The sequence below is a fragment of the Stigmatopora argus genome, chromosome 6 (genome assembly GCF_051989625.1).
Source record: "Stigmatopora argus isolate UIUO_Sarg chromosome 6, RoL_Sarg_1.0, whole genome shotgun sequence".
In the NCBI taxonomy this organism is placed as follows: domain Eukaryota; kingdom Metazoa; phylum Chordata; class Actinopteri; order Syngnathiformes; family Syngnathidae; genus Stigmatopora; species Stigmatopora argus.
Window position 1 is genome coordinate 17,855,168 of NC_135392.1, and position 17,417 is coordinate 17,872,584.

Consider the following 17,417-nt stretch of genomic DNA (forward strand, 5'->3'; position numbering starts at 1 on the left):
TTCTCTTAAAACTTGTGCGTTTATCCAAAGTTACCCCGAGTGTACAAATGGGAGTCAGAATGGCCGAGTGGTCTAAGGTGCTGCGTTAAGGTCGCAGTCTCAACTATAGGCCTAGGTCCGAATCCCCTCTTCTGACAGTCTTGTGTTCCACTAAAAACTTGTGCGTTTAGCCAAAGTTACCCCAAATGTGCAAGTGGGAGTCAGAATGGCCGAGCGGTCTAAGGCGCTGCGTTAAGGTCGCAGTATCCACTGGAGGCGTGGGTTCAAATCTCACTTCTGACAGAATGTTTTAGATGACAAAAAGGTGATCTACTCTTAAAAATTGGGTACTTTGTCAAACTTGTGTTCCGCTAAAAACTTGTGCTTTTAGCCAAAGTTACCGCATGTATGCAAGAGGGAGTCAGAATGCCCGAGTGGTCTAAGGGGCTGCGTTTAGGTCGCAGTCTCCACTGGAGGCGTGGGTTCAAATCCCACTTCTGACAGCCTGTTTTAGATTACAAAAAGGTGATCTACTCTGAAACTTTGGGTACTTTGTCAACCTTGAGTTCTGCTAAAAACCAGTTCGTTTACGGGAAGTTAGCCCAAAAACGAGAGTCCGAGTCAAAATGGCCGAGCGGTCTAAGGCGCTGAGTTCAGGTTGCAGTGTCCACTGGAGGCGTGGGTTAAAATCCCGTTTCTGACAGCCTGTTCTAGATTACAAAAAGGTGATCTACTCTGAAACGTTGGGTACTTATTCAACCTTGAGTTCTGCTAAAAACCAGTTCGTTTACGGGAAGTTAGCCCTAAAATGAGAGCAGGAGTCAGAATGACCGAGCGGTCTAAGGCACTGCGTTCAGGTCGCAGTCTCCACTGGAGGCGTGGGTTCAAATCCCACTTCTGACAGAATGTTTTAGATGACAAAAAGGTGATCTACTCTTAAAAATTGGGTACTTTATCAAACTTGTGTTCCGCTAAAAACTTATGCTTTTAGCCAAAGTTACCGCAAGTATGCAAGAGGGAGTCAGAATGGCCGAGTGGTCTAAGGCGCTGCGTTTAGGTCGCAGTCTCCACTGGAGGCGTGGGTTCAAATCCCACTTCTGACAGCCTGTTTTAGATGACAAAAAGGTAATCTACTCTGAAACATTGGGTACTTTGTCATCCTTGAGTTCTGCTAAAAACCAGTTCGTTTACGGGAAGTTAGCCCAAAAATGAGAGCAGGAGTCAGAATGGCCGAGCGGTCAAAGGCGCTGCGTTCAGGTCGCAGTCTCCACTGGAGGCTTGGGTTCAAATCTCACTTCTGACAGAATGTTTTAGATGACAAAAAGGTGATCTTAGCCCAAAAATGAGGGCAGGAGTCAGAATGGCCGAGCGGTCTAAGGCGCTGCGTTCAGGTCGCAGTCTCCACTGGAGGCGTGGGTTCAAATCCCACTTCTGACAGCCTGTTTTAGATTACAAAAAGGTGATCTACTCTGAAACATTAGGTACTTTGTCATCCTTGAGTTCTGCTAAAAACCAGTTCGTTTACGGGAAGTTAGCCCAAAAACGAGAGTTGGAGTCAGAATGGCCAAGCGGTCTGAGATGCTGCGTTAAGGTCGCAGTCTCTACTGGAGGCATGGTTCCGAATCCCTCTCCTGACAGGCTGTTTTAGATGACAAAAAGGTGATCTACTCTTAAACATTGGGTACTTTGTCAAACTTGTGTTCCGCTAAAAACTTGTGCATTTAGCGAAAGTTACCGCAAGTATGCAAGAGGGAGTCAGAATGGCCGAGCGGTCTAAGGCGCTGCGTTTAGGTCGCAGTCTCCACTGGAGGCGTGGGTTCAAATCCCACTTCTGACAGCCTGTTCTAGATTACAAAAAGGTGATCTACTCTGAAACTTTGGGTACTTTGTCAACCTTGAGTTCTGCTAAAAACCAGTTCGTTTACGGGAAGTTAGCCCAAAAATGAGAGCAGGAGTCAGAATGGCCGAGCGGTCTAAGGTGCTGCGTTAAGGTCGCAGTCTCAACTATAGGTCTAGGTCCGAATCCCCTCTTCTGACAGTCTTGTGTTCCACTAAAAACTTGTGCGTTTAGCCAAAGTTACCCCGAGTGTACAAGTGGAGTCAGAATAGCCGAGTGGTCTAAGGTGCTGCGTTAAGTTCGCAGTCTCAACTATAGGCCTAGGTCCGAATCCCCTCTTCTGACAGTCTTGTGTTCCACTAAAAACTTGTGCGTTTAGCCAAAGTTACCCCAAGTGTGCAAGTGGGAGTCAGAATGGCCGAGCGGTCTAAGGCGCTCCGTTAAGGTCGCAGTCTCCACTGGAGGCGTGGGTTCAAATCCCACTTCTGACAGAATGATTTAGATGACAAAAAGGTGATCTACTCTTAAAAATTGGGTACTTTATCAAACTTGTGTTCCGCTAAAAACTTGTGCTTTTAGCCAAAGTTACCGCAAGTAGGCAAGAGGGAGTCAGAATGGCCGAGCGGTCTAAGGCGCTGCGTTAAGGTCGCAGTCTCCATTGGACGCGTGGGTTCCAATCCCACTTCTGACAGCCTGTTTTAGATGACAAAAAGGTGATCTACTCTGAAACATTGGGTACTTTGTCATCCTTGAGTTCTGCTAAAAACCAGTTCGTTTACGGGAAGTTAGCCCAAAAATGAGAGCAGGAGTCAGAATGGCCGAGCGGTCAAAGGCGCTGCGTTCAGGTCGCAGTCTCCACTGGAGGCTTGGGTTCAAATCTCACTTCTGACAGAATGTTTTAGATGACAAAAAGGTGATCTTAGCCCAAAAATGAGGGCAGGAGTCAGAATGGCCGAGCGGTCTAAGGCGCTGCGTTCAGGTCGCAGTCTCCACTGGAGGCGTGGGTTCAAATCCCACTTCTGACAGAATGTTTTAGATGACAAAAAGGTTATCTACTCTTAAAAATTGGGTACTTTATCAAACTTGTGTTCCGCTAAAAACTTGTGCTTTTAGCCAAAGTTACCGCATGTATGCAAGAGGAAGTCAGAATGGCCGAGCGGTCTAAGGCGCTGCGTTCAGGTCGCAGTCTCCACTGGAGGCGTGGGTTCAAATCCCACTTCTGACAGACTGTTTTAGATTACAAAAAGGTGATCTACTCTGAAACATTAGGTACTTTGTCATCCTTGAGTTCTGCTAAAAACCAGTTCGTTTACGGGAAGTTAGCCCAAAAACGAGAGTTGGGGTCAGAATGGCCAAGCGGTCTGAGATGCTGCGTTAAGGTCGCAGTCTCTACTGGAGGCATGGTTCCGAATCCCTCTCCTGACAGGCTGTTTTAGATGACAAAAAGGTGATCTACTCTTAAACATTGGGTACTTTGTCAAACTTGTGTTCCGCTAAAAACTTGTGCGTTTAGCGAAAGTTACCGCAAGTATGCAAGAGGGAGTCAGAATGGCCGAGCGGTCTAAGGCGCTGCGTTTAGGTCGCAGTCTCCACTGGAGGCGTGGGTTCAAATCCCACTTCTGACAGCCTGTTTTAGATTACAAAAAGGTGATCTACTCTTAAACATTGGGTACTTTGTCAAACTTGTCTTCCGCTAAAAACTTGTGTTCCGCTAAAAACTTGTGCGTTTAGCCAAAGTTACCGCAAGTATGCAAGTGGGAGTCAGAATGGCCGAGCGGTCTAAGGTGCTGCGTTAAGGTCGCAGCCTCCATTGGAGGCATAGGTTCAAATCCCACTTCTGACACCCATTTTTAGATTACAAAAAGGTGATCTACGCTGAAACATTGGGTCCTTTGTCAACCTTGAGTTCTGCTAAAAACCAGTTCGTTGACGGGAAGTTAGCCCAAAAACGAGAGTCGGAGTCTGAATGGCTTAGTGGTCTAAGGTGCTGCGTTAAGGTCTTGGTCTCCACTGGAGGCATGGGTTCAAATCCCACTTCTGACAGGCTGTTTTAGATGACAAAAAGGTGATCTACTCTAGAACATTGGGTACTTTTTCAACCTTGCGTTCTGCTAAAAACCAGTTCGTTTACGGGAAGTTAGCCCAAAAACGAGAGTCCGAGTCAAAATGGCCAAGCGGTCTAAGGCGCTGCGTTCAGGTCGCAGTCTCCACTGGAGGCGTGGGTTCAAATCCCACTTCTGACAGAATGTTTTAGATTACAAAAAGGTGATCTACTCTGAAAAATTGGGTACTTTGTCAACCTTGAGTTCTGCTAAAAACCAGTTCGTTTACAGAAAGTTAGCCCAAAAACGAGAATTGGAGTCAGAATGGCCGAGTGGTCTAAGGTGCTGCGTTAAGGTCGCAGTCTCAACTGTAGGCCTAGGTCCGAATCCCCTTTTCTGACAGTCTTGTGTTTCTCTTAAAACTTGTGCGTTTATCCAAAGTTACCCCGAGTGTACAAGTGGGAGTCAGAATGGCCGAGTGGTCTAAGGTGCTGCGTTAAGGTCGCAGTCTCAACTATAGGCCTAGGTCCGAATCCCCTCTTCTGACAGTCTTGTGTTCCACTAAAAACTTGTGCGTTTAGCCAAAGTTACCCCAAATGTGCAAGTGGGAGTCAGAATGGCCGAGCGGTCTAAGGCGCTGTGTTAAGGTCGCAGTCTCCACTGGAGGCGTGGGTTCAAATCCCACTTCTGACAGGATGATTTAGATGACAAAAAGGTGATCTACTATTAAAAATTGGGTACTTTATCAAACTTGTGTTCCGCTAAAAACTTGTGCTTTTAGCCAAAGTTACCGCAAGTAGGCAAGAGGGAGTCAGAATGGCCGAGCGGTCTAAGGCGCTGCGTTCAGGTCGCAGTCTCCACTGGAGGCGTGGGTTAAAATCCCATTTCTGACAGCCTGTTTTAGATGACAAAAAGGTGATCTACTCTGAAACATTGGGTACTTTGTCATCCTTGAGTTCTGCTAAAAACCAGTTCGTTTACGGGAAGTTATCCCAAAAATGAGAGCAGGAGTCAGAATGGCCGAGCGGTCCAAGGCGCTGCGTTTAGGTAGCAGTCTCCACTGGAGGCTTGGGATCAAATCTCACTTCTGACAGAATGTTTTAGATGACAAAAAGGTGATCTACTCTTAAAAATTGGGTACTTTGTCAAACTTGTGTTCCGCTAAAAACTTGTGCTTTTAGCCAAAGTTACCGCATGTATGCAAGAGGGAGTCAGAATGCCCGAGTGGTCTAAGGGGCTGCGTTTAGGTCGCAGTCTCCACTGGAGGCGTGGGTTCAAATCCCACTTCTGACAGCCTGTTCTAGATTACAAAAAGGTGATCTACTCTGAAACTTTGGGTACTTTGTCAACCTTGAGTTCTGCTAAAAACCAGTTCGTTTACGGGAAGTTAGCCCAAAATCAACGAGAGTCCGAGTCAAAATGGCCGAGTGGTCTAAGGCGCTGAGTTCAGGTTGCAGTGTCCACTGGAGGCGTGGGTTCAAATCCCACTTCTGACAGCCTGTTCTAGATTACAAAAAGGTGATCTACTCTGAAACTTTGGGTACTTTGTCAACCTTGAGTTCTGCTAAAAACCAGTTCGTTTACGGGAAGTTAGCCCAAAAACGAGAGTCCGAGTTAAAATGGCCGAGCGGTCTAAGGCGCTGAGTTCAGGTTGCAGTGTCCACTGGAGGCGTGGGTTAAAATCCCGTTTCTGACAGCCTGTTCTAGATTACAAAAAGGTGATCTACTCTGAAACATTGGGTACTTTGTCATCCTTGAGTTCTGCTAAAAACCAGTTCGTTTACGGGAAGTTAGCCCGAAAGTGAGAGCAGGAGTCAGAATGGCCGAGCGGTCCAAGGCGCTGCGTTCAGGTCGCAGTCTCCACTGGAGGCTTGGGTTCAAATCTCACTTCTGACAGAATGCTTTAGATGACAAAAAGGTGATCTACTCTGAAACATTGGGTACTTTGTCATCCTTGAGTTCTGCTAAAAACCAGTTCGTTTACGGGAAGTTAGCCCGAAAGTGAGAGCAGGAGTCAGAATGGCCGAGCGGTCCAAGGCGCTGCGTTCAGGTCGCAGTCTCCACTGGAGGCGTGGGTTCAAATCCCACTTCTGACAGCCTGTTCTAGATTACAAAAAGGTGTTCTACTCTGAAACTGTGGGTACTTTGTCAACCTTGAGTTCTGCTAAAAACCAGTTCGTTTACGGGAAGTTAGCCCAAAAATGAGAGCAGGAGTCAGAATGGCCGAGCGGTCTAAGGCCCTGCGTTCAGGTCGCAGTCTCCACTGGAGGCTTGGGTTCAAATCCCACTTCTGACAGAATGTTTTAGATGACAAAAAGGTGATCTTAGCCCAAAAAATGAGAGCAGGAGTCAGAATGGCCGAGCGGTCTAAGGCGCTGCGTTCAGGTCGCAGTCTCCACTGGAGGCGTGGGTTCAAATCCCACTTCTGACAGAATGTTTTAGATGACAAAAAGGTTATCTACTCTTAAAAATTGGGTACTTTATCAAACTTGTGTTCCGCTAAAAACTTGTGCTTTTAGCCAAAGTTACCGCATGTATGCAAGAGGGAGTCAGAATGGCCGAGCGGTCTAAGGCGCTGCGTTCAGGTCGCAGTCTCCACTGGAGGCGTGGGTTCAAATCCCACTTCTGACAGCCTGTTTTAGATTACAAAAAGGTGATCTACTCTGAAACATTGGGTACTTTGTCAACCTTGAGTTCTGCTAAAAACCAGTTCGTTTACGGGAAGTAAGCCCAAAAACGAGAGTCCGAGTCAGAATGGCCGAGCGGTCTAAGGCGCTGAGTTCAGGTTGCAGTGTCCACTGGAGGCGTGGGTTAAAATCCCATTTCTGACAGCCTGTTTTAGATTACAAAAAGGTGATCTACTCTGAAAAATTGGGTACTTTGTCAACCTTGAGTTCTGCTAAAAACCAGTTCGTTTACGGGAAGTTAGCCCAAAAACGAGAGTCCGAGTCAGAATGGCCGAGCGGTCTAAGGCGCTGAGTTCAGGTTGCAGTGTCCACTGGAGGCATGGGTTAAAATCCCATTTCTGACAGCCTGTTTTAGATTACAAAAAGGTGATCTACTCTGAAAAATTGGGTACTTTGTCAACCTTGAGTTCTGCTAAAAACCAGTTCGTTTACGGGAAGTTAGCCCAAAAACGAGAGTTGGAGTCAGAATGGCCGAGTGGTCTAAGGTGCTGCGTTAAGGTCGCAGTCTCAACTATAGGCCTAGGTCCGAATCCCCTCTTCTGACAGTCTTGTGTTCCACTAAAAACTTGTGCGTTTAGCCAAAGTTACCCCGAGTGTACAAGTGGGAGTCAGAATAGCCGAGTGGTCTAAGGTGCTGCGTTAAGTTCGCAGTCTCAACTATAGGCCTAGGTCCGAATCCCCTCTTCTGACAGTCTTGTGTTCCACTAAAAACTTGTGCGTTTAGCCAAAGTTACCCCAAGTGTGCAAGTGGGAGTCAGAATGGCCGAGCGGTCTAAGGCGCTGCGTTAAGGTCGCAGTCTCCACTGGAGGCGTGGGTTCAAATCCCACTTCTGACAGAATGATTTAGATGACAAAAAGGTGATCTACTCTTAAAAATTGGGTACTTTATCAAACTTGTGTTCCGCTAAAAACTTGTGCTTTTAGCCAAAGTTACCGCACATCGGCAAGCGGGAGTCAGAATGGCCGAGCGGTCTAAGGCGCTGCGTTAAGGTCGCAGTCTCCATTGGAGGCGTGGGTTCAAATCCCACTTCTGACAGCCTGTTTTAGATGACAAAAAGGTGATCTACTCTGAAACATTGGGTACTTTGTCATCCTTGAGTTCTGCTAAAAACCAGTTCGTTTACGGGAAATTAGCACAAAAATGAGAGCAGGAGTCAGAATGGCCGAGCGGTCCAAGGCGCTGCGCTCAGGTCGCAGTCTCCACTGGAGGCTTGGGTTCAAATCTCACTTCTGACAGAATGCTTTAGATGACAAAAAGGTGATCTACTCTTAAAAATTGGGTACTTTATCAAACTTGTGTTCCGCTAAAAACTTGTGCTTTTAGCCAAAGTTACCGCATGTATGCAAGAGGGAGTCAGAATGCCCGAGTGGTCTAAGGCGCTGCGTTTAGGTCTCAGTCTCCACTGGAGGCGTGGGTTCAAATCCCACTTCTGACAGCCTGTTCTAGATTACAAAAAGGTGTTCTACTCTGAAACTGTGGGTACTTTGTCAACCTTGAGTTCTGCTAAAAACCAGTTCGTTTACGGGAAGTTAGCCCAAAAATGAGAGCAGGAGTCAGAATGGCCGAGCGGTCTAAGGCCCTGCGTTCAGGTCGCAGTCTCCACTGGAGGCGTGGGTTCAAATCCCACTTCTGACAGAATGTTTTAGATGACAAAAAGGTGATCTTAGCCCAAAAATGAGAGCAGGAGTCAGAATGGCCGAGCGGTCTAAGGCGCTGCATTCAGGTCGCAGTCTCCACTGGAGGCGTGGGTTCAAATCCCACTTCTGACAGAATGTTTTAGATGACAAAAAGGTTATCTACTCTTAAAAATTGGGTACTTTATCAAACTTGTGTTCCGCTAAAAACTTGTGCTTTTAGCCAAAGTTACCGCATGTATGCAAGAGGGAGTCAGAATGGCCGAGCGGTCTAAGGCGCTGCGTTCAGGTCGCAGTCTCCACTGGAGGCGTGGGTTCAAATCCCACTTCTGACAGCCTGTTTTAGATTACAAAAAGGTGATCTACTCTGAAACATTGGGTACTTTGTCAACCTTGAGTTCTGCTAAAAACCAGTTCGTTTACGGGAAGTAAGCCCAAAAACGAGAGTCCGAGTCAGAAAGGCCGAGCGGTCTAAGGCGCTGAGTTCAGGTTGCAGTGTCCACTGGAGGCGTGGGTTAAAATCCCATTTCTGACAGCCTGTTTTAGATTACAAAAAGGTGATCTACTCTGAAAAATTGGGTACTTTGTCAACCTTGAGTTCTGCTAAAAACCAGTTCGTTTACGGGAAGTTAGCCCAAAAATGAGAGCAGGAGTCAGAATGGCCGAGCGGTCTAAGGCGCTGCGTTTAGGTCGCAGTCTCCACTGGAGGCGTGGGTTCAAATCCCACTTCTGACAGAATGCTTTAGATGACAAAAAGGTTATCTACTCTTAAAAATTGGGTACTTTATCAAACTTGTGTTCCGCTAAAAACTTGTGCTTTTAGCCAAAGTTACCGCATGTATGCAAGAGGGAGTCAGAATGGCCGAGTGGTCTAAGGCGCTGCGTTTAGGTCGCAGTCTCCACTGGAGGCGTGGGTTCAAATCCAACTTCTGACAGCCTGTTTTAGATTACAAAAAGGTGATCTACTCTGAAACATTGGGTACTTTGTCAACCTTGAGTTCTGCTAAAAACCAGTTCGTTTACGGGAAGTTAGCCCAAAAATGAGAGCAGGAGTCAGAATGGCCGAGCGGTCTAAGGCGCTGCGTTCAGGTCGCAGTCTCCACTGGAGGCGTGGGTTAAAATCCCATTTCTGACAGCCTGTTTTAGATGACAAAAAGGTGATCTACTCTGAAACATTGGGTACTTTGTCATCCTTGAGTTCTGCTAAAAACCAGTTCGTTTACGGGAAGTTATCCCAAAAATGAGAGCAGGAGTCAGAATGGCCGAGCGGTCCAAGGCGCTGCGTTTAGGTCGCAGTCTCCACTGGAGGCTTGGGTTCAAATCTCACTTCTGACAGAATGTTTTAGATGACAAAAAGGTGATCTACTCTTAAAAATTGGGTACTTTGTCAAACTTGTGTTCCGCTAAAAACTTGTGCTTTTAGCCAAAGTTACCGCATGTATGCAAGAGGGAGTCAGAATGCCCGAGTGGTCTAAGGGGCTGCGTTTAGGTCGCAGTCTCCACTGGAGGCGTGGGTTCAAATCCCACTTCTGACAGCCTGTTCTAGATTACAAAAAGGTGATCTACTCTGAAACTTTGGGTACTTTGTCAACCTTGAGTTCTGCTAAAAACCAGTTCGTTTACGGGAAGTTAGCCCAAAAACGAGAGTTGGAGTCAGAATGGCCGAGTGGTCTAAGGTGCTGCGTTAAGGTCGCAGTCTCAACTATAGGCCTAGGTCCGAATCCCCTCTTCTGACAGTCTTGTGTTCCACTAAAAACTTGTGCGTTTAGCCAAAGTTACCCCGAGTGTACAAGTGGGAGTCAGAATAGCCGAGTGGTCTAAGGTGCTGCGTTAAGTTCGCAGTCTCAACTATAGGCCTAGGTCCGAATCCCCTCTTCTGACAGTCTTGTGTTCCACTAAAAACTTGTGCGTTTAGCCAAAGTTACCCCAAGTGTGCAAGTGGGAGTCAGAATGGCCGAGCGGTCTAAGGCGCTGCGTTAAGGTCGCAGTCTCCACTGGAGGCGTGGGTTCAAATCCCACTTCTGACAGAATGATTTAGATGACAAAAAGGTGATCTACTCTTAAAAATTGGGTACTTTATCAAACTTGTGTTCCGCTAAAAACTTGTGCTTTTAGCCAAAGTTACCGCACATCGGCAAGCGGGAGTCAGAATGGCCGAGCGGTCTAAGGCGCTGCGTTAAGGTCGCAGTCTCCATTGGAGGCGTGGGTTCAAATCCCACTTCTGACAGCCTGTTTTAGATGACAAAAAGGTGATCTACTCTGAAACATCGGGTACTTTGTCATCCTTGAGTTCTGCTAAAAACCAGTTCGTTTACGGGAAGTTAGCCCAAAAATGAGAGCAGGAGTCAGAATGGCCGAGCGGTCCAAGGCGCTGCGTTCAGGTCGCAGTCTCCACTGGAGGCTTGGGTTCAAATCTCACTTCTGACAGAATGTTTTAGATGACAAAAAGGTTATCTACTCTTAAAAATTGGGTACTTTATCAAACTTGTGTTCCGCTAAAAACTTGTGCTTTTAGCCAAAGTTACCGCATGTATGCAAGAGGGAGTCAGAATGGCCGAGCGGTCTAAGGCCCTGCGTTCAGGTCGCAGTCTCCACTGGAGGCGTGGGTTCAAATCCCACTTCTGACAGAATGTTTTAGATGACAAAAAGGTTATCTACTCTTAAAAATTGGGTACTTTATCAAACTTGTGTTCCGCTAAAAACTTGTGCTTTTAGCCAAAGTTACCGCATGTATGCAAGAGGGAGTCAGAATGGCCGAGCGGTCTAAGGCGCTGAGTTCAGGTTGCAGTATCCACTGGAGGCGTGGGTTAAAATCCCATTTCTGACAGCCTGTTTTAGATTACAAAAAGGTGATCTACTCTGAAACATTGGGTACTTTGTCAACCTTGAGTTCTGCTAAAAACCAGTTCGTTTACGGGAAGTAAGCCCAAAAACGAGAGTTCGAGTCAGAATGGCCGAGCGGTCTAAGGCGCTGAGTTCAGGTTGCAGTATCCACTGGAGGCGTGGGTTAAAATCCCATTTCTGACAGCCTGTTTTAGATTACAAAAAGGTGATCTACTCTGAAAAATTGGGTACTTTGTCAACCTTGAGTTCTGCTAAAAACCAGTTCGTTTACGGGAAGTTAGCCCAAAAACGAGAGTCCGAGTCAGAATGGCCGAGCGGTCTAAGGCGCTGAGTTCAGGTTGCAGTGTCCACTGGAGGTATAGGTTAAAATCCCATTTCTGACAGCCTGTTTTAGATTACAAAAAGGTGATCTACTCTGAAAAATTGGGTACTTTGTCAACCTTGAGTTCTGCTAAAAACCAGTTCGTTTACGGGAAGTTAGCCCAAAAACGAGAGTTGGAGTCAGAATGGCCGAGTGGTCTAAGGTGCTGCGTTAAGGTCGCAGTCTCAACTATAGGCCTAGGTCCGAATCCCCTCTTCTGACAGTCTTGTGTTCCACTAAAAACTTGTGCGTTTAGCCAAAGTTACCCCGAGTGTACAAGTGGGAGTCAGAATAGCCGAGTGGTCTAAGGTGCTGCGTTAAGTTCGCAGTCTCAACTATAGGCCTAGGTCCGAATCCCCTCTTCTGACAGTCTTGTGTTCCACTAAAAACTTGTGCGTTTAGCCAAAGTTACCCCAAGTGTGCAAGTGGGAGTCAGAATGGCCGAGCGGTCTAAGGCGCTGCGTTAAGGTCGCAGTCTCCACTGGAGGCGTGGGTTCAAATCCCACTTCTGACAGAATGATTTAGATGACAAAAAGGTGATCTACTCTTAAAAATTGGGTACTTTATCAAACTTGTGTTCCGCTAAAAACTTGTGCTTTTAGCCAAAGTTACCGCACATCGGCAAGCGGGAGTCAGAATGGCCGAGCGGTCTAAGGCGCTGCGTTAAGGTCGCAGTCTCCATTGGAGGCGTGGGTTCAAATCCCACTTCTGACAGCCTGTTTTAGATGACAAAAAGGTGATCTACTCTGAAACATCGGGTACTTTGTCATCCTTGAGTTCTGCTAAAAACCAGTTCGTTTACGGGAAGTTAGCCCAAAAATGAGAGCAGGAGTCAGAATGGCCGAGCGGTCCAAGGCGCTGCGTACAGGTCGCAGTCTCCACTGGAGGCTTGGGTTCAAATCTCACTTCTGACAGAATGTTTTAGATGACAAAAAGGTTATCTACTCTTAAAAATTGGGTACTTTATCAAACTTGTGTTCCGCTAAAAACTTGTGCTTTTAGCCAAAGTTACCGCGTGTATGCAAGAGGGAGTCAGAATGGCCGAGCGGTCTAAGGCCCTGCGTTCAGGTCGCAGTCTCCACTGGAGGCGTGGGTTCAAATCCCACTTCTGACAGAATGTTTTAGATGACAAAAAGGTTATCTACTCTTAAAAATTGGGTACTTTATCAAACTTGTGTTCCGCTAAAAACTTGTGCTTTTAGCCAAAGTTACCGCATGTATGCAAGAGGGAGTCAGAATGGCCGAGCGGTCTAAGGCGCTGCGTTCAGGTCGCAGTCTCCACTGGAGGCGTGGGTTCAAATCCCACTTCTGACAGCCTGTTTTAGATTACAAAAAGGTGATCTACTCTGAAACATTGGGTACTTTGTCAACCTTGAGTTCTGCTAAAAACCAGTGCGTTTACGGGAAGTAAGCCCAAAAACGCGAGTCCGAGTCAGAATGGCCGAGCGGTCTAAGGCGCTGAGTTCAGGTTGCAGTATCCACTGGAGGCGTGGGTTAAAATCCCATTTCTGACAGCCTGTTTTAGATTACAAAAAGGTGATCTACTCTGAAAAATTGGGTACTTTGTCAACCTTGAGTTCTGCTAAAAAACAGTTCGTTTACGGGAAGTTAGCCCAAAAACGAGAGTCCGAGTCAGAATGGCCGAGCGGTCTAAGGCGCTGAGTTCAGGTTGCAGTGTCCACTGGAGGTATAGGTTAAAATCCCATTTCTGACAGCCTGTTTTAGATTACAAAAAGGTGATCTACTCTGAAAAATTGGGTACTTTGTCAACCTTGAGTTCTGCTAAAAACCAGTTCGTTTACGGGAAGTTAGCCCAAAAACGAGAATTGGAGTCAGAATGGCCGAGTGGTCTAAGGTGCTGCGTTAAGGTCGCAGTCTCAACTGTAGGCCTAGGTCCGAATCCCCTTTTCTGACAGTCTTGTGTTTCTCTTAAAACTTGTGCGTTTATCCAAAGTTACCCCGAGTGTACAAGTGGGAGTCAGAATGGCCGAGTTGTCTAAGGTGCTGCGTTAAGGTCGCAGTCTCAACTGTAGGCCTAGGTCCAAATCCCCTCTTCTGACAGTCTTGTGTTCCACTAAAAACTTGTGCGTTTAGCCAAAGTTACCCCAAATGTGCAAGTGGGAGTCAGAATGGCCGAGCGGTCCAAGGCGCTGCGTTAAGGTCGCAGTCTCCATTGGAGGCGTGGGTTCAAATCCCACTTCTGACAGGATTATTTAGATGACAAAAAGGTGATCTACTATTAAAAATTGGGTACTTTATCAAACTTGTGTTCCGCTAAAAACTTGTGCTTTTAGCCAAAGTTACCGCAAGTAGGCAAGAGGGAGTCAGAATGGCCGAGCGGTCTAAGGCGCTGCGTTCAGGTCGCAGTCGCCACTGGAGGCGTGGGTTAAAATCCCATTTCTGACAGCCTGTTTTAGATGACAAAAAGGTGATCTACTCTGAAACATTGGGTACTTTGTCATCCTTGAGTTCTGCTAAAAACCAGTTCGTTTACGGGAAGTTATCCCAAAAATGAGAGCAGGAGTCAGAATGGCCGAGCGGTCCAAGGCGCTGCGTTTAGGTCGCAGTCTCCACTGGAGGCTTGGGTTCAAATCTCACTTCTGACAGAATGTTTTAGATGACAAAAAGGTGATCTACTCTTAAAAATTGGGTACTTTGTCAAACTTGTGTTCCGCTAAAAACTTGTGCTTTTAGCCAAAGTTACCGCATGTATGCAAGAGGGAGTCAGAATGCCCGAGTGGTCTAAGGGGCTGCGTTTAGGTCGCAGTCTCCACTGGAGGCGTGGGTTCAAATCCCACTTCTGACAGCCTGTTCTAGATTACAAAAAGGTGATCTACTCTGAAACTTTGGGTACTTTGTCAACCTTGAGTTCTGCTAAAAACCAGTTCGTTTACGGGAAGTTAGCCCAAAAACGAGAGTCCGAGTCGAAATGGCCGAGTGGTCTAAGGCGCTGAGTTCAGGTTGCAGTGTCCACTGGAGGCGTGGGTTCAAATCCCACTTCTGACAGCCTGTTCTAGATTACAAAAAGGTGATCTACTCTGAAACTTTGGGTACTTTGTCAACCTTGAGTTCTGCTAAAAACCAGTTCGTTTACGGGAAGTTAGCCCAAAAACGAGAGTCCGAGTCAAAATGGCCGAGCGGTCTAAGGCGCTGAGTTCAGGTTGCAGTGTCCACTGGAGGCGTGGGTTAAAATCCCATTTCTGACAGCCTGTTTTAGATTACAAAAAGGTGATCTACTCTGAAAAATTGGGTACTTTGTCAACCTTGAGTTCTGCTAAAAACCAGTTCGTTTACGGGAAGTTAGCCCAAAAACGAGAGTTGGAGTCAGAATGGCCGAGTGGTCTAAGGTGCTGCGTTAAGGTCGCAGTCTCAACTATAGGCCTAGGTCCGAATCCCCTCTTCTGACAGTCTTGTGTTCCACTAAAAACTTGTGCGTTTAGCCAAAGTTACCCCGAGTGTACAAGTGGGAGTCAGAATAGCCGAGTGGTCTAAGGTGCTGCGTTAAGTTCGCAGTCTCAACTATAGGCCTAGGTCCGAATCCCCTCTTCTGACAGTCTTGTGTTCCACTAAAAACTTGTGCGTTTAGCCAAAGTTACCCCAAGTGTGCAAGTGGGAGTCAGAATGGCCGAGCGGTCTAAGGCGCTGCGTTAAGGTCGCAGTCTCCACTGGAGGCGTGGGTTCAAATCCCACTTCTGACAGAATGATTTAGATGACAAAAAGGTGATCTACTCTTAAAAATTGGGTACTTTATCAAACTTGTGTTCCGCTAAAAACTTGTGCTTTTAGCCAAAGTTACCGCACATCGGCAAGCGGGAGTCAGAATGGCCGAGCGGTCTAAGGCACTGCGTTCAGGTCGCAGTCTCCACTGGAGGCGTGGGTTCAAAATCCCACTTCTGACAGAATGATTTAGATGACAAAAAGGTGATCTACTCTTAAAAATTGGGTACTTTATCAAACTTGTGTTCCGCTAAAAACTTGTGCTTTTAGCCAAAGTTACCGCAAGTATGCAAGAGGGAGTCAGAATGGCCGAGCGGTCTAAGGCGCTGAGTTCAGGTTGCAGTGTCCACTGGAGGCGTGGGTTAAAATCCCATTTCTGACAGCCTGTTTTAGATTACAAAAATGTGATCTACTCTGAAAATCTGGGTACTTTGTCAACCTTGAGTTCTGCTAAAAACCAGTTCGTTTACGGGAAGTTAGCCCAAAAACGAGAATTGGAGTCAGAATGGCCGAGTGGTCTAAGGTGCTGCGTTAAGGTCGCAGTCTCAACTGTAGGCCTAGGTCCGAATCCCCTTTTCTGACAGTCTTGTGTTTCTCTTAAAACTTGTGCGCTTATCCAAAGTTACCCCGAGTGTACAAGTGGGAGTCAGAATGGCCGAGTTGTCTAAGGTGCTGCGTTAAGGTCGCAGTCTCAACTGTAGGCCTAGGTCCAAATCCCCTCTTCTGACAGTCTTGTGTTCCACTAAAAACTTGTGCGTTTAGCCAAAGTTACCCCAAATGTGCAAGTGGGAGTCAGAATGGCCGAGCGGTCTAAGGCGCTGCGTTAAGGTCGCAGTCTCCACTGGAGGCGTGGGTTCAAATCCCACTTCTGACAGGATTATTTAGATGACAAAAAGGTGATCTACTATTAAAAATTGGGTACTTTATCAAACTTGTGTTCCGCTAAAAACTTGTGCTTTTAGCCAAAGTTACCGCAAGTAGGCAAGAGGGAGTCAGAATGGCCGAGCGGTCTAAGGCGCTGCGTTCAGGTCGCAGTCGCCACTGGAGGCGTGGGTTAAAATCCCATTTCTGACAGCCTGTTTTAGATGACAAAAAGGTGATCTACTCTGAAACATTGGGTACTTTGTCATCCTTGAGTTCTGCTAAAAACCAGTTCGTTTACGGGAAGTTATCCCAAAAATGAGAGCAGGAGTCAGAATGGCCGAGCGGTCCAAGGCGCTGCGTTTAGATCGCAGTCTCCACTGGAGGCTTGGGTTCAAATCTCACTTCTGACAGAATGTTTTAGATGACAAAAAGGTGATCTACTCTTAAAAATTGGGTACTTTGTCAAACTTGTGTTCCGCTAAAAACTTGTGCTTTTAGCCAAAGTTACCGCATGTATGCAAGAGGGAGTCAGAATGCCCGAGTGGTCTAAGGGGCTGCGTTTAGGTCGCAGTCTCCACTGGAGGCGTGGGTTCAAATCCCACTTCTGACAGCCTGTTCTAGATTACAAAAAGGTGATCTACTCTGAAACTTTGGGTACTTTGTCAACCTTGAGTTCTGCTAAAAACCAGTTCGTTTACGGGAAGTTAGCCCAAAAACGAGAGTCCGAGTCAAAATGGCCGAGTGGTCTAAGGCGCTGAGTTCAGGTTGCAGTGTCCACTGGAGGCGTGGGTTCAAATCCCACTTCTGACAGCCTGTTCTAGATTACAAAAAGGTGATCTACTCTGAAACTTTGGGTACTTTGTCAACCTTGAGTTCTGCTAAAAACCAGTTCGTTTACGGGAAGTTAGCCCAAAAACGAGAGTCCGAGTCAAAATGGCCGAGCGGTCTAAGGCGCTGAGTTCAGGTTGCAGTGTCCACTGGAGGCGTGGGTTAAAATCCCGTTTCTGACAGCCTGTTCTAGATTACAAAAAGGTGATCTACTCTGAAACATTGGGTACTTTGTCATCCTTGAGTTCTGCTAAAAACCAGTTCGTTTACGGGAAGTTAGCCCAAAAATGAGAGCAGGAGTCAGAATGGCCGAGCGGTCCAAGGCGCTGCGTTCAGGTCGCAGTCTCCACTGGAGGCTTGGGTTCAAATCTCACTTCTGACAGAATGTTTTAGATGACAAAAAGGTGATCTACTCTTAAAAATTGGGTACTTTATCAAACTTGTGTTCCGCTAAAAACTTGTGCTTTTAGCCAAAGTTACCGCATGTATGCAAGAGGGAGTCAGAATGCCCGAGTGGTCTAAGGCGCTGCGTTTAGGTCGCAGTCTCCACTGGAGGCATGGGTTCAAATCCCACTTCTGACAGCCTGTTTTAGATTACAAAAAGGTGATCTACTCTGAAACAT

The 17,417-nt window shown here is 46.8% G+C and overlaps 42 non-coding genes across 42 annotated transcripts; all 42 read left to right on the forward strand.

The window, feature by feature from the left end:
* Positions 1-199: 199 nt before the first annotated feature.
* Positions 200-282, forward strand: trnal-aag (transfer RNA leucine (anticodon AAG)). The gene has a single exon. It is a non-coding gene; the product is annotated as a tRNA-Leu (tRNA).
* A 117-nt stretch (positions 283-399) lies between these two features.
* Positions 400-482, forward strand: trnal-uag (transfer RNA leucine (anticodon UAG)). Its single transcript has one exon. It is a non-coding gene; the product is annotated as a tRNA-Leu (tRNA).
* A 517-nt stretch (positions 483-999) lies between these two features.
* On the forward strand, positions 1,000-1,082 carry trnal-uag (transfer RNA leucine (anticodon UAG)). Its single transcript has one exon. It is a non-coding gene; the product is annotated as a tRNA-Leu (tRNA).
* A 251-nt stretch (positions 1,083-1,333) lies between these two features.
* On the forward strand, positions 1,334-1,416 carry trnal-cag (transfer RNA leucine (anticodon CAG)). The gene has a single exon. It is a non-coding gene; the product is annotated as a tRNA-Leu (tRNA).
* A 317-nt stretch (positions 1,417-1,733) lies between these two features.
* On the forward strand, positions 1,734-1,816 carry trnal-uag (transfer RNA leucine (anticodon UAG)). Its single transcript has one exon. It is a non-coding gene; the product is annotated as a tRNA-Leu (tRNA).
* A 408-nt stretch (positions 1,817-2,224) lies between these two features.
* trnal-aag (transfer RNA leucine (anticodon AAG)) lies at positions 2,225-2,307 on the forward strand. Its single transcript has one exon. It is a non-coding gene; the product is annotated as a tRNA-Leu (tRNA).
* A 117-nt stretch (positions 2,308-2,424) lies between these two features.
* Positions 2,425-2,507, forward strand: trnal-aag (transfer RNA leucine (anticodon AAG)). Its single transcript has one exon. It is a non-coding gene; the product is annotated as a tRNA-Leu (tRNA).
* Positions 2,508-2,758: 251 nt separating this feature from the next.
* On the forward strand, positions 2,759-2,841 carry trnal-cag (transfer RNA leucine (anticodon CAG)). Its single transcript has one exon. It is a non-coding gene; the product is annotated as a tRNA-Leu (tRNA).
* A 117-nt stretch (positions 2,842-2,958) lies between these two features.
* trnal-cag (transfer RNA leucine (anticodon CAG)) lies at positions 2,959-3,041 on the forward strand. Its single transcript has one exon. It is a non-coding gene; the product is annotated as a tRNA-Leu (tRNA).
* A 317-nt stretch (positions 3,042-3,358) lies between these two features.
* trnal-uag (transfer RNA leucine (anticodon UAG)) lies at positions 3,359-3,441 on the forward strand. Its single transcript has one exon. It is a non-coding gene; the product is annotated as a tRNA-Leu (tRNA).
* A 135-nt stretch (positions 3,442-3,576) lies between these two features.
* trnal-aag (transfer RNA leucine (anticodon AAG)) lies at positions 3,577-3,659 on the forward strand. The gene has a single exon. It is a non-coding gene; the product is annotated as a tRNA-Leu (tRNA).
* Positions 3,660-4,468: 809 nt separating this feature from the next.
* Positions 4,469-4,551, forward strand: trnal-aag (transfer RNA leucine (anticodon AAG)). Its single transcript has one exon. It is a non-coding gene; the product is annotated as a tRNA-Leu (tRNA).
* A 517-nt stretch (positions 4,552-5,068) lies between these two features.
* On the forward strand, positions 5,069-5,151 carry trnal-uag (transfer RNA leucine (anticodon UAG)). The gene has a single exon. It is a non-coding gene; the product is annotated as a tRNA-Leu (tRNA).
* A 720-nt stretch (positions 5,152-5,871) lies between these two features.
* Positions 5,872-5,954, forward strand: trnal-cag (transfer RNA leucine (anticodon CAG)). Its single transcript has one exon. It is a non-coding gene; the product is annotated as a tRNA-Leu (tRNA).
* Positions 5,955-6,206: 252 nt separating this feature from the next.
* trnal-cag (transfer RNA leucine (anticodon CAG)) lies at positions 6,207-6,289 on the forward strand. The gene has a single exon. It is a non-coding gene; the product is annotated as a tRNA-Leu (tRNA).
* Positions 6,290-6,406: 117 nt separating this feature from the next.
* Positions 6,407-6,489, forward strand: trnal-cag (transfer RNA leucine (anticodon CAG)). Its single transcript has one exon. It is a non-coding gene; the product is annotated as a tRNA-Leu (tRNA).
* An 809-nt stretch (positions 6,490-7,298) lies between these two features.
* On the forward strand, positions 7,299-7,381 carry trnal-aag (transfer RNA leucine (anticodon AAG)). The gene has a single exon. It is a non-coding gene; the product is annotated as a tRNA-Leu (tRNA).
* A 117-nt stretch (positions 7,382-7,498) lies between these two features.
* Positions 7,499-7,581, forward strand: trnal-aag (transfer RNA leucine (anticodon AAG)). Its single transcript has one exon. It is a non-coding gene; the product is annotated as a tRNA-Leu (tRNA).
* Positions 7,582-7,898: 317 nt separating this feature from the next.
* On the forward strand, positions 7,899-7,981 carry trnal-uag (transfer RNA leucine (anticodon UAG)). The gene has a single exon. It is a non-coding gene; the product is annotated as a tRNA-Leu (tRNA).
* A 117-nt stretch (positions 7,982-8,098) lies between these two features.
* On the forward strand, positions 8,099-8,181 carry trnal-cag (transfer RNA leucine (anticodon CAG)). The gene has a single exon. It is a non-coding gene; the product is annotated as a tRNA-Leu (tRNA).
* A 51-nt stretch (positions 8,182-8,232) lies between these two features.
* Positions 8,233-8,315, forward strand: trnal-cag (transfer RNA leucine (anticodon CAG)). Its single transcript has one exon. It is a non-coding gene; the product is annotated as a tRNA-Leu (tRNA).
* Positions 8,316-8,432: 117 nt separating this feature from the next.
* On the forward strand, positions 8,433-8,515 carry trnal-cag (transfer RNA leucine (anticodon CAG)). Its single transcript has one exon. It is a non-coding gene; the product is annotated as a tRNA-Leu (tRNA).
* Positions 8,516-8,832: 317 nt separating this feature from the next.
* trnal-uag (transfer RNA leucine (anticodon UAG)) lies at positions 8,833-8,915 on the forward strand. The gene has a single exon. It is a non-coding gene; the product is annotated as a tRNA-Leu (tRNA).
* Positions 8,916-9,032: 117 nt separating this feature from the next.
* On the forward strand, positions 9,033-9,115 carry trnal-uag (transfer RNA leucine (anticodon UAG)). The gene has a single exon. It is a non-coding gene; the product is annotated as a tRNA-Leu (tRNA).
* A 317-nt stretch (positions 9,116-9,432) lies between these two features.
* Positions 9,433-9,515, forward strand: trnal-uag (transfer RNA leucine (anticodon UAG)). The gene has a single exon. It is a non-coding gene; the product is annotated as a tRNA-Leu (tRNA).
* Positions 9,516-9,632: 117 nt separating this feature from the next.
* Positions 9,633-9,715, forward strand: trnal-uag (transfer RNA leucine (anticodon UAG)). The gene has a single exon. It is a non-coding gene; the product is annotated as a tRNA-Leu (tRNA).
* Positions 9,716-10,124: 409 nt separating this feature from the next.
* trnal-aag (transfer RNA leucine (anticodon AAG)) lies at positions 10,125-10,207 on the forward strand. Its single transcript has one exon. It is a non-coding gene; the product is annotated as a tRNA-Leu (tRNA).
* Positions 10,208-10,324: 117 nt separating this feature from the next.
* Positions 10,325-10,407, forward strand: trnal-aag (transfer RNA leucine (anticodon AAG)). Its single transcript has one exon. It is a non-coding gene; the product is annotated as a tRNA-Leu (tRNA).
* Positions 10,408-10,724: 317 nt separating this feature from the next.
* Positions 10,725-10,807, forward strand: trnal-cag (transfer RNA leucine (anticodon CAG)). The gene has a single exon. It is a non-coding gene; the product is annotated as a tRNA-Leu (tRNA).
* A 1,009-nt stretch (positions 10,808-11,816) lies between these two features.
* trnal-aag (transfer RNA leucine (anticodon AAG)) lies at positions 11,817-11,899 on the forward strand. The gene has a single exon. It is a non-coding gene; the product is annotated as a tRNA-Leu (tRNA).
* Positions 11,900-12,016: 117 nt separating this feature from the next.
* Positions 12,017-12,099, forward strand: trnal-aag (transfer RNA leucine (anticodon AAG)). Its single transcript has one exon. It is a non-coding gene; the product is annotated as a tRNA-Leu (tRNA).
* A 317-nt stretch (positions 12,100-12,416) lies between these two features.
* On the forward strand, positions 12,417-12,499 carry trnal-cag (transfer RNA leucine (anticodon CAG)). Its single transcript has one exon. It is a non-coding gene; the product is annotated as a tRNA-Leu (tRNA).
* Positions 12,500-12,616: 117 nt separating this feature from the next.
* trnal-cag (transfer RNA leucine (anticodon CAG)) lies at positions 12,617-12,699 on the forward strand. The gene has a single exon. It is a non-coding gene; the product is annotated as a tRNA-Leu (tRNA).
* Positions 12,700-13,508: 809 nt separating this feature from the next.
* Positions 13,509-13,591, forward strand: trnal-aag (transfer RNA leucine (anticodon AAG)). Its single transcript has one exon. It is a non-coding gene; the product is annotated as a tRNA-Leu (tRNA).
* A 317-nt stretch (positions 13,592-13,908) lies between these two features.
* On the forward strand, positions 13,909-13,991 carry trnal-uag (transfer RNA leucine (anticodon UAG)). Its single transcript has one exon. It is a non-coding gene; the product is annotated as a tRNA-Leu (tRNA).
* Positions 13,992-14,108: 117 nt separating this feature from the next.
* trnal-uag (transfer RNA leucine (anticodon UAG)) lies at positions 14,109-14,191 on the forward strand. Its single transcript has one exon. It is a non-coding gene; the product is annotated as a tRNA-Leu (tRNA).
* An 809-nt stretch (positions 14,192-15,000) lies between these two features.
* trnal-aag (transfer RNA leucine (anticodon AAG)) lies at positions 15,001-15,083 on the forward strand. Its single transcript has one exon. It is a non-coding gene; the product is annotated as a tRNA-Leu (tRNA).
* Positions 15,084-15,200: 117 nt separating this feature from the next.
* Positions 15,201-15,284, forward strand: trnal-cag (transfer RNA leucine (anticodon CAG)). Its single transcript has one exon. It is a non-coding gene; the product is annotated as a tRNA-Leu (tRNA).
* Positions 15,285-15,893: 609 nt separating this feature from the next.
* trnal-aag (transfer RNA leucine (anticodon AAG)) lies at positions 15,894-15,976 on the forward strand. The gene has a single exon. It is a non-coding gene; the product is annotated as a tRNA-Leu (tRNA).
* Positions 15,977-16,293: 317 nt separating this feature from the next.
* Positions 16,294-16,376, forward strand: trnal-uag (transfer RNA leucine (anticodon UAG)). Its single transcript has one exon. It is a non-coding gene; the product is annotated as a tRNA-Leu (tRNA).
* A 117-nt stretch (positions 16,377-16,493) lies between these two features.
* Positions 16,494-16,576, forward strand: trnal-uag (transfer RNA leucine (anticodon UAG)). The gene has a single exon. It is a non-coding gene; the product is annotated as a tRNA-Leu (tRNA).
* A 717-nt stretch (positions 16,577-17,293) lies between these two features.
* Positions 17,294-17,376, forward strand: trnal-uag (transfer RNA leucine (anticodon UAG)). The gene has a single exon. It is a non-coding gene; the product is annotated as a tRNA-Leu (tRNA).
* The last annotated feature ends 41 nt before the right edge of the window (positions 17,377-17,417 follow it).